Here is a 12491-nt window from a genome sequence, read left to right as displayed (position 1 = left end):
CACCCGCATGCCCACCAGCCTGCCCTGCACATGCCGACACCTGCGGCATGGATGAACTCGACTAAACCATCTAGCACCAAATCAACACATCGTTAGAGATGCCATGACGACCTAGCTAACGGTCTGCACAGTCGTGCAACATACACACTGGACACTCCCACATCAATTCACACGAAGAACATGCTCAGTGCTATGACGTAGGCGACGGACATACTCACGGACGTGCATTTTTATTATTTTCAACATAGGCTTTTCAATGCAGAAACGCAAGACGCATAATGAGCTTATCTAAAAAGGCTTGCTCACGCTTCTTCTAAAACCATGTACCATAATGAGGAATATAACGAAGACACAATACTGAAGATAGAACAACACGACACCATAACCTACAGCGCCCTACATTAAATGGTTTCTCCTATGCACCAGGCCCAAGTAGGCCGCAAGCAAAAGCTTTCATGAACATTGAATGAGCAAGGGTTCGGTTGCTGACCCTGCAGAATGAGCCCAGCGAAAGCAGACAGTCAAGGGCACAACGTTGCAAACTTGCATACCGCAAGCCGACGCCAAGGTCGCACCTGCAAGATAAACCAGGCACACAGTGAAAAATATAATATTAATTGTGCAGAATTCTGCCTCAACCACGGTCCCTACCTCACGTGACCGAGCCGAACTTGATAGGGTGCCAAGCCCAGGAGGAAGAAGGCGTCTGGGTCCCCCGTCTCAAGACACAGGCAGATACAATTAAGCGACTCAACAGACATCTGCGACGGTGGGAGTAGTCGGCCTTCCTGCTCATGAATAAGTCCTCACATTGTCTGCACACACCCATAGTGAAACATTGTTGCAAATGACAGGTGCACCGTGAGCTGGGAACAGCGATGGTCCCAGACTGGGGGCTCGCGGGTGAACCAATCAGAACATGGGACCCTTATCACTGACGCCATTCACATTGACCAATCCTCAGGGGTCTTCATGTAACAATTTTTATGTATCAAACTGAAGGGACAACCCAAGTATACCACCTGACTGACCCTTGACCAATAACCAAGTCTTCTATACGTATGCTATACTAACTCTACCACTCGGGCAACCAAGGTTTTTTGTTAATTTTGCTAAGGTGACGCAAGTAGCGCGTCACGCTAAGGTAAAAAGGGCCTGCGAGCCCCACGATGTGAAGAGAGAGTGTCAGGACGGACGCGTACGATCCTTGGCCATCCCTGCCGTTTGTTTAATAAACAGCAGAATTACCTTGCTTCTTGCGTGTGTCTCATACTCTATCTCTTTTGGGATATACGGGAGGAGTTGGGGCCTCCCTGCCCGGAGGTCCGAGGACGGCCCAGCCGGCCCCGGGAGAATTTCCCCCCGACACCAGGATCAGGCATAGGACGTCCCGACCCTGATTGCAAGTCACCCCGGGAGACAGCACCACCAGGCATTGGAATCTGCATGCATAATCTCAAATTTAATTCTGAGAGCCTGCAATGGGATCAACCAGCAAAGATGACATTTGAGGGGCACAAGGGGAGATCCCTAATTGATTATATTCTTGTCTCAGGGCCTGATTGGGATAGAGTAGCCAATTTTGAGGTTGAGGATAGGAGCAAAAGTGACCCCTTCTTCTTACTGTAAATCTCTTAGGGAACACTACCAACCAGTTTGGTTGTATACTTAAACCATTCACACCCAGTGGAAATTAGTGGTAATGCCAGGGGGACAGTGAAGTGGTCCAAATTAATAAACCACGATCTACAGCCCCGTATATACAAATCGATTCTTGTAAACCTCCAAACAATCTGCCATGAACCCATAGATGCAGAATAATTTCTGATTGAATATGAGTTATGAACTGCTAATCTTAAACCTTTTTTCTCTATCCCCGCCATGACGGTGCAAAGACTGGCAATAACGAGACCGGGCTGGTACGACGGGATTTCCATATTGCAAAAGGTCGAATTATAGACTGCATCAAAAGGGAAAGGGGCTTTGATAAGTCCGTACTGCGAGCATTACGAGTGGAATATAAGAACCTGCTCTGTTCAAAAAGAAAAAGGTTTTCCACAGTGAAATGGTGAGCCCTCCTAAATGCCCTAAAAGAAAAGGGAGGTGTTGTATTTCGGAAATTGGTGGCCAACAGAGCCCCGGAGGGGGACCGTGCAATGCAGTACTCCATAAGTAAGGGAGATTCAGTTGCCGAAGATAGCATCTAGAGTGTGGCATGGAGATTAGGTAGAATTTGATTTCTTGCCAGGGAGGATGATTGTTTTTTGTGCTTGTGTGGTTTGTTGTTTGGCAGAAAAGCCATTTTTTTTTCTACATTTGTAAAGCCACTTTGTTTTGCGAAGACACTTTAGACATGTTGTACTAATTTTGTTTGGGAAAACTTTCATAATGGAAAACCTTTATTGTGTTTCATTTATTTGATGAAAATGGCCAAGAGGAGGACCAAAGTTACTGTGCTGTCCAAGAGTAAGTACACCCATTTTGATGCAGCAATGCAGATAGACTTTGAACTGTTATCCCCCTAGCTTAAATCTGTAGAGGGGAAGGTAATATATTTTGTATAATGAGGGACATGGATAATATGCCTCATCATTCAACAGTTCCTGCTGCTGCTAAGGTGATGGTGGAAGTGGTGGAGGCATGCATGTTCATGAATAGGCTTTGTGTGATGTGGGAAAGGTGGGAATGATGGTGATCACCAGGAAGAGGTGGACGGCAGGTAGGATTAGGAGCATTCAAGAGAGAGCACAGTGGTGGAAGAGGAAAAGGAGGAACAGCATATAGGAGTGCTGGAGGAGGAAAAGGAGGAGGAAAAACATGCAAATAAGAGGGTAATATAGGAGGAGAGCAGAGAATGCAGGTGTAGTGGAGGAGGATAAGTATGTAGACAAGAAGCTGGTGGAGGAGAAGCAGACACAGCCTAGCTCAGTGTCAAGAAGAGAATGTGCTAAGGGAATAACTTTGTAAGAGTGGACCAGGAGACCCTCTGGAGTTACAGGGTGGGCAAGAGGGATGGTCCAACCTTGTGCCATCATTCAGTATGGCCTCTATTTTTTTAAAGTGTATGGTGGGGTTTACTTGCAGAGGCTGAGACCATCCAGTGCAATTCCATTCCAGGCAACTATCAGAAGGGGTAAGGTCTTGGCCAGCCATTCACTGGGTACAAGAATATGCTGACCCTAAAATGGTGCTGTACAGGGAAGTGTATGACAATGTCCACCTTTTAAGACCAGGCAAATGAGCACAAGAAGGCTGGCTGCTTTAATGACACTGGTAAATGGTTGCACCATTATAAGTGAAGGATGTTGCTCCAATAGTTTTGTCCTGTTCCTGCAGCAATGTTGTAGTCCCTAAACACAAAATGCCCAGACCTCTTCCAGGCATACATCCAAAGGTTCTGTGTAATAATGTCCCTGAAGAAATGTCGCCTGGCAAAAATGTCACCAAAAAATTGTTGTTTTTTGCAGGGACATTATTACATTGAACACCTCCACAACCCCACTCCCCTTGCCACATATAATTTTTCCACAACTTTTTCCGATGACATTATGTATGGTGACCATATGTATGGGCACAAACGTACCTGATAGTCATCCAAGGATGTGTGGAATCTAGAGCCTATTTATCAGAGAGTAGAAACATGGACAAATTGACCTGTATTTCATGTTATGCTGACTAATGTGTGGGCACATTATTATTAATGGGACATTTTTTGAAGGAACACCACAGCAGCATTTTAAATTGCTGACAGAGTTGTTGTGGTGGCACTGGCAATAATGGTCATGGGCAATGCAATCTAATTTGTTTATGAAGTGGGCTGTTAATGGTGTTTATGTTTTCTCCATCCTTCTAATAAAATCAATAAGCAAGATGAAATTCAAAACATCCAAATTTACAAAAAATTGTATTATCAAAAACATAATAAACTTTGTCCGATAAAGTTCAGTGAAATGTTTTGTATGTTGAAGCATGCATGTTCAAGTGAGGGTATACATTTGAAAGAGCGAGTAAGGAATCAGGAAGCCTTTGTTTTGGATAAGAATGAACCACTCCTTGATTACCTTATAGTCTTTCTATCCCCTTTTACATAGGTGGCTCACAATTCTCTTATCTAGTGAGAGACTCTATCCATAATTGTAGTTATTTACACCACACAAGATACAAATATGTATTAACGCTGATTCCTGTCATGAGAGCAGACTACCGACAGTTGCACGTGATGTTAATGTTAACGGGTCTTGTGACTTGCACTGTTGTCACTTGCATGGTCTCTTGGTGCTCTGGTAGGTCTCCAAAGTGTGATGCCTTCTCCACCCACAGCAATACATCCAAGTGAGACAAGCTGCAATGCATTTCTCACCCCTGGCGGTCCATCTAAGTGCGATACATCGCCCGCTCATAAATGTCCATCCACGTTTGACATGCATCCCTCCCCAAAACTCCATCCAAGTGTGGTGCACTTCCAGTCTCCAACTGCCCATCCAAGTGTGGCACATCTCCCACCCTCCGCAATCCATCCCAGTGCGACAGACTTCTATCTCTAAACAATCCATCTAGGTGTGATACATGTCGTGCCCCAAACTGTTTATCGAAGTGCTATTCATTTCCCACCCCAACAATCTGTCTTGGAGAGCTGAATCATGCATGCTACAGATGTTACATAGTGCCTGTCTCAGAGCGCAGCAGGGAGTATAGGCTTAGTTATAATATTATACCAAATGCAGAAACGGGTTAAGCTACACATACAGGCTGAGTGCAGAATGTTGCTAGTTTACACCATTATGCTACATACCGGATAGTGTTAACCTATGCTAGAATTCTAAATGCTGATAGGTGTATGATATTTATTTATATATTTATATTGCGCCAAAGCTGACAAACATCAGGGCGCAGTACATGAACACGAAGAGACAGCAAAAATAAGGACAGTATGTCCAGAGGGAAGCTGTCAGTGGAGCCCGTAACAGGAAAGAAGCAGGATTTCATCAAAAAGCCAGATTTTCAGTTGTTTCATGAAAACCGGAAACCGTGACTCTAGATGTAGATTCAGGGAAAGTGTGTTGCATTCTAAGGTGGTCTGAACCGCAAAAGAGCGACCAAGTCCTTTAGAATGTATTTGTTTTTGGTACGGTCAACTGTCGTTGAGTGCTGAAGTGCAAGTGTTTAGATGGAGTGTAGGGAATTAAACATTTCTTAAGGTTAATAGGGGCATTCCTGAAAATGCATCTATGAACTATAGAGATGGCCTTGAATCTTAATCTGACAGCTACAGGTAACCAGTGAAGTTCTCTTCTGCCTGAGATATATGGCGTTTTTTCAGGATATCATCTATAATCCAAACCACTTAATTTTGAGAAAATCTGGAGTATGGTTATGCATTGGTTATTAGCTCCTAGAAGAAGAGCGTTACAGTACTACAACCAAGGTGCAATTATGGCTCGGACCAGAACTTCAGGATTTGTCTGTGACAAAAAGGGCTTGGCATGCCACAGAACTTTGAGTATTGGGAGCTATTAACTACTCCATCCACCTGCGCTTTTGAATTAAGGGAGACTTCAAGATAGATACCCAATTCTTTGACTTTATCGATGAGTACTTATATGAATGCCTTCTAAGTCCGCACGTTCGTTCCATACGCTTGTATTTGCGGACAACCAAATATCATGAGCTCTGTCTTAGAAAGATTAAGGCAGAGCCAATTGCTCGACATCCAGTCTTTTATCAGGCCATAGAAGGAATTCAGCATGTCTGAGTCTGTCTTATAGTCACCACTCAGCTCCATTACCAGCTGAGTATCGTCAGTGTAATTAGCAAAGTTGGTGCCGCGAGTGGCTAACAGGTCCCAAAAACACTTCAGATAAAGATTGAACAGGGATGGAGACATACAAACTCCCTGTGGTGCTCCATAGATGATGCTGTCTACACCCGAAAAAGCATCGCCCCAACATACCCGAGATTCTCTATTACCCAAAAAAGAGTGAATCTATTTAACAGCTTCTTCTGAGCATTTCTCTGCATTATACAAGACATCCATAAATATGTGTGATCTAATGAGTCTGAAAGAATTAAGAGACCATCTTTATCTCTCTCCAGAAAATCAAGCATATATAACTGAAAATCCAGTAAGGCACTTCCCGTGTCATGAGATGCACAAACACCTGATTGCATTGGATTCAAATTTACTGATTTTTCTAGATGTTGTTGTAGCTGATCCGTGGCCACTTTATCAATGATTTTCAGAAGAAATTGCAAAATGTGTTATAGCACGGAGGCTGTTTGGGTCTGTCGGATTAAGATTAGGTTTCTTTAGCAATGGATTAATTGCTACCTGTTTTATTACATCAGGAATCCTTTTGTGTTCAAAAGTAGAATTTACAAATCGAACTAAAAAAGGAGAAAAGATATTAGGATTTCTCAAAACTATTTGGAGGGAATAATTTTACCATGGCAGTGGGTTGGGTGCATAGGATTGAGAAATGAGAGCATTTCTTTGATCGTTATTGGCTGGAAACGTAGTGGGCATGTAGATTCCCCTTTGTTTTCCAACTGTGTTCGACATTGCATGCCACTGTCTGGTGGATTAGAGATCTTTGCCCAAACAAATAAGATTTTTTCAGCAAAAGCTTGCTGTACCTTAATAGAGTCGTCCCTAGATGGTGTAAAAGATTGAGGGTGAAGCAATGGTGTTTCTAAAATCCAAAACATTTCAAATAATTTTGGGGAATTATTCCTGGCCTTCTCAACCTCTCTATTGTACAATGTTTGTTTTGCCTCTAGAATTTTTGCTTTATAAGTTTTCTGTAGTACTTTTCAAATGCCCTTATTGTCGTCAGTTTGGTCTTTCTCCCATAAATGTTCTACTTGCCTTTTTTTCCCTTTAAGAGTCATAAGGCTGTGAGTGAACCATTGTTGCTGATGAGATCTGTCCCTAACTAATTTGATTTTAAGAGGAGACACTCTATCTAGAAAGTACCATAGCTGATTGTTGTACGTAAAAGCTAAAATTGATATCTGGTAACTAGAGTGATGGGTTTTTCTGGAGGACATTGATGTTTTTCTGGTAGGGTTCTCTTTCTGGATGTGCATACTTTAGCTCATTGGGCAGTGATGATGGGGCTAGGTCCCTTCGGTTGGTCTTGGTTCATGTTTGGTTTGTTCGGTTAGTCACTATTTTCGTGGGGTTCCTTTCTGTTTGATGGTTCAGTTCATGGTGCATAGATGTTGTTCAGGTGTTTTCTTCCCCTTCGGAGCTGAAGAGCCAGGTGTTTAAAAGTTTCCTGAATTTTAGATGGTCCTCCGTATTTCTTATTTCTTTCAGGAGGGAATTCTAGAGCTTTATGGCTATGCAAGAGAAGGCTGATCCTCCAAGTTTTGTCCTTGCATAGTGTCTAGGTTCTAGGTGTATGTCATCACTGGATCTAACTGTTACGGCCGGTTTGTAGATGGTGACTTTCCTTTGTATGAGTTCTGCTGCCTGACCATAGATTGCTCTGTGTGTTAAGCACATTGTTTTGAAGGTGATTCGTTTTTTTGACTGGGAGCTAATGTAGCATCTTTAGCACAAGTATGATGTGGTCCCTTTGGGAGGATTTGAGGAGACGTCTGGTGGCTGCATTCTGTATTGATTGTAGTTTCCTCAGCAAGTGTTCTGGCATTCCAAAGTAGTGCTTTTGGCATAGCCTGTTCTGAACATGATGAGGAAGATGATGGCAAGTGTTGTATGCGTGAAGGAAACAAAGAGTGGTAACTTTTTGATAATGTGCAAGAAGCCATCTAACCTACTGTTTTCTTTCAAGATGGGATGACAGGTTTTACTGGTGAAATATTAACTATTGTTTTCATGACCCAGTTCAGGATTTTGTATGTTCCTTCAACTATGACTGTTGTGTTTAGGGATGTGGCATATTTTGACCCACTCAGATGTGCTATGTTACACCACTTTGCTGCTTTGATGCCAGAAACTGCACAGAATGGATGCCCTGACTCCTGTGCACGCCAAGATCCCTAAACTGTGCTTTGCAATAACCGGAAAGCGGCTGCACCGCCCTGCCAAAACACATTTCAGGTGGGGTGGAACAGAGTACTCACTACAAGAGTATGCCAGTTTGCTCTGCAACATTTTACATGGAGCAAAGTGAATGAAACAGCATCATTGTGCTGAAAACACAAAAAAGCCTCTTTAAAATGACACTTTCCTGACCTCAAAAAAGTGCTGTTTTGGCATTATATCCATCATTTCCACTGAACCACTGTGATTAAAGGGCCCTGCAATGCCCAGGATCAGTCTCGAGTCTCAGCTGAACCAGGCCTCATTTGAATGACATCCCATACCAAACGTATCTTTGAAAAAGAAACCCAGGGACTTTGTTTTTTATTTTCCACAGGAAACGCAGCTATTTCTTTACAACAAGTATCAAGAATCAGCTGTCCAGAGAAAAACTGTAAACAGATGCTTGATACATTTATCCATGCTGCAAACAACTTCAGCACTCAAGGGAAGGACTAGTGCTGACTAAAATGTGTATTTGCTTCAGATGAAAACCAAATTTAAAGAAATAAGTTTAATGTGCTTTTTCCTGAATGAAGGGCAAAATTGCCTATTTTTAAAAGTATATTATTGTGTAAAGGCTGGATTATTTAAGAATGTAAAAGGATTTGCTACTGTTAAAAATCCACTGATAAACCGTTTAATCCCATAGGTTTAAAGTAAAGATTTAAAAGGTGAAACTCAAAGCTAAACCCATTCTGAGTTGGTAAACTATATAAAAAGAAACAGCTCTGCCAGATGCTGGCCCTGAGAAAGGGTTGCACATCAACTGCTGGAACCGGAAAAGGCTAATTGCTAGCTGGAGGCTTTGAATCCCCAGGACAATGGGGGTTTCAATGGGGGTTTTCAAGTCGCATCAGACATTCGTCCTTGCCTCAGGCTAAAACACTCACCCTTCCAGTGGGAGGGGCAGGAAGCAGAGGCCCCTCATTCTACTTCAAAGGGATTGACATTTGCTTACACTTGGGAAAAAGAAAAAAAAAAGACAAATGACATTTGTTGTTGAAAAAGCCTATTTTGAAACTGAACTTTCAATACATTTAACTTGGCAGCAAGAATGAGAAAAAAATGTGAAAAGTGCATAAATCTAATTTTATGCTATTCATTTGAAAACTTACTACTGCATAAGGAACAGAAGTTATAAAGAATGACTGATTGTGCGAAAAGTATTAATGTGGCGAATATAACATTTTATACACAGATCCTAGGGGTAAATGTGCATCTATGTACCAAATTGGGAAATGTTAGGCCAAATCTTTCATGGTTAAAATTGCCAAAATGTCGCAGACAGACTAAACTAGGTCCCACAGACTTGAGCTTTGGATTGAACCCACAAAATATGTAACCTATGTATCTGATTTTCTTAGAGGTCATAACTATATAAATATATATTCGTGGGAAAGTTAGATTTTGGTCCCAATAGCTATGGGAGGTTTCCAGACATTGTAAAAATCATCCCATAAACATGACATCCTTTTCTGCCATCCAATCAGCGAAAAGCAAGGCAGAGATTATGCTTTTGCCCAATCCTAGCATTGGGGTGTGGACAGTAAAACTGCCCCTGCCATATACATTAGTGATGTCATTTGGCATGATAAATAAGGGAACCTCACCACATACAAGGACACTGATTCCTGACTTCTTCCTGATTTTCTTCATGGTGCCCTGTTCCTGAATTCTCCATCCTTGTTCCTGATTCCTGATTTTCCTTACAAAGCTAAGGCCTCAGCATTGCTGAACTCCTGTTTCAGCTAGGCCTCAAACTTTAAAAATCCCAAAAACCTAAGGGAAGCATTCTAATCCAGTCTGGCTTGCTACTACTAAATGCATGCCTGCTGCAAACTCGCCATCCCACTGATCTCCAGTCTCCAGTCCAGTGCAGTCTCCGGTCCAGTGCAATCCGGTGACCAGAACCGCCCAGCTGACCCTATCCCACCAGATGTGCCCTGCTGTCCTTGGTTAGACCTGATCCATGTCTAAAAGGCTTTTATACTTTTCCAGAATCATTTATTGTGGGAGGCATTTACAATTTTGCACAAATATTTATTGCGGGATCCTTTGTAAAGACAAAGTTGACTGTAAGTATTAATAGGAAACATAGAAAATCATAGCATACTTTGCCTTGTTTTGTTCCATCCCAACCTCTAAGTCATCCTATCCTTACCTTAAGAACTTGCAATATTGTCACAACCATTCTTGAAACCTTGCCTTTGATTCTTTGCACAAGTGCTAACTCCTTTAAATAATTTTGTTTTATGAAATCCCAAACCCTTAAATCCTCCCTCGGGTAATCAGACTGGGTCTGCCAGAGAGGACACATAGGTGCTGGGGTTGGTTCCGCGGATCAAGTGTAGAGCTTACTGTGTTTCAATCTGGTAACCAAGCCTAAATGCCCTAGTTTTCTGTTTTCTTTTTCCTGCCTTTATTTTCCAAAAACGCCTCTCATTCAACATTGCATAACTCACTCAATTAGCTACATACTTCATTTCAACTCTGGATTATACCTAAGAGCCATAGCTACATCCCAACAGTGTATCTCACTCATTTTTCTTAAAAATCGTTTGGTTAAATTTAGGCTGGAATCCGCATTTCTGCAAAGTTTTACACGTGTGATTTTTGGTTTAAATTATTTTCAAACTTCCATTAAGATTCAAAATGTTTAATCTTGCTCAAACTATAGTTTATGATTGTTATCATCTTTTCAATGTTGCTCCCATAGAAATGTATACTGATTTAAGGATTTTTGCACACTTTTCATTGTTTTGCTAAGCCATTTTTCGAATGTCATTTTAAAAAGTGTAAGATTGCAAACCCGTTTTTCTTTCTTGCTTGGGGAGGGAAGGTGGTATTCAAATTGTGTTTACTGTTCTTTATTCCTGAATACCTGCTGCTTCCTCATATCTATTCAGAATTGCTTATTTGTGGGTTAAGGAATATTGCAGGGGGAAATCCTAACTTAAGTGCTATCCTTCCAAACAAGCCAAAGGTGTTCTCTTCTCTGATGTTTTATATTTTATGTTGCTAAAAGTGAATTTAACTCCCTACATACCTTCTTATCTGTTATTGTCACCACATTGGTGATTGCTGCTCTCTATTCAAAAGTATGTGTTTAATTTGAATTTCAAATAAATAAATAAATATTACCTTTTCCAACAAGCCTGATTCCTGGTCTTTTGTGACCTGGGGTATTTTGAGAAGGTGTGTGATATGAGTGGTATATCACTCAACATAGTATAGACATAATAAAATAAGCATTTCAGCTGTGCGCTGCATACTAGGCTGAGACCAGGGTGTATCGCCTGATTGAAATACTTAACAGGGGGGTGATCAATGGCTTTGAGGATTCTAGTTTTTCCTTCAGGTCATTGCTTTTGATGATTCTACAGTTGCTTTTACAGATCGGGTTGTTATAGTTTGGGTTGTTATTTTGGGGCTTGTTGGATACTTTTGATAGTATTTGGATTACAAAACGTATAGTGAGATGGTCGCTCCAAAGTATTTGGACTGGGGCATTTTGTGATCAGATTTTTAATGGCGAAGATTGCATCTAGGGTCTGGTCCACTGTGTGCATGGCTACTTTCTCCAATTGTCATATTAGCACTATCTCAAGATGTTTAGTTAGTGTTTTCTTGCACGTTTGTGTTCTCTTCTTCTAACCATATGTTGAAGTTGCTGAGAATTATCACTTGGTCATGTTTAATGGCCATGTTGATGACAGCTTCCAAGAAAGTGTCTAAGAAGGTTGTGATGTAGGTCAGGAGCCTATAGTTGAGTATGAATGTGAGGTTTGTTTGCGGGTCAGCGGTCAGGCGCAGGGCGAGGGATTCACAATTTGGGATGCTCAGCGAATCAGGTGTTCTTATTTTTAGATGTTCCTTGTATGCCACGGTGAGTCCTCCTCCTCTATTTCCTTTTCTGCTTACCTGCATGGAATTAAAGTTGTCAGGCAGACAACTGTGTAGTATGACTTTGTGGTTTTGAGCCAGCCAGGTTTCTCTGATGAATAGGATGTCTATCTCCCATCACACATTAGATCATGTATCTCGGTTGAGTGGTTGTTTGGACATAGATCTGGTGTTGATTAGGTTGCAGTGTATATTTGTCATTATTGTGGCCTGTTTTGTCTTTGATTGTGTCATCTGGTGGTCTTGTTGACAATGCTCATTATTGTCATCGGGTTGCCGGTTATGTTCTATTGGGTCTGTTTCATCATTAAAAAGTTCAGTTGGGTTTCATATTGGGTTAATGTCTTGTTCTGGATATTTTTCTCATATACTTTGATGGTGCTGATAGTCTCCTTGGTTTTTGGTGATCTATGGCATACAGATATTGTTTCCTATTGTTTGTCTTCTGTATATTTACTGCTTTTCCCTTTGGAGTATCGCTATCCTGCTTATGTGTCTAGTGCTTCTGATTGTTGGTTGCTGCTCTGGCGTGTGGTCT

This window comes from Ambystoma mexicanum, chromosome 1q, assembly GCF_040938575.1.
Source record: "Ambystoma mexicanum isolate Mex_15411 chromosome 1q, UKY_AmexF1_1, whole genome shotgun sequence".
In the NCBI taxonomy this organism is placed as follows: Eukaryota; Metazoa; Chordata; class Amphibia; order Caudata; family Ambystomatidae; genus Ambystoma; species Ambystoma mexicanum.
Note: the sequence above shows the minus strand (reverse complement) of the source record.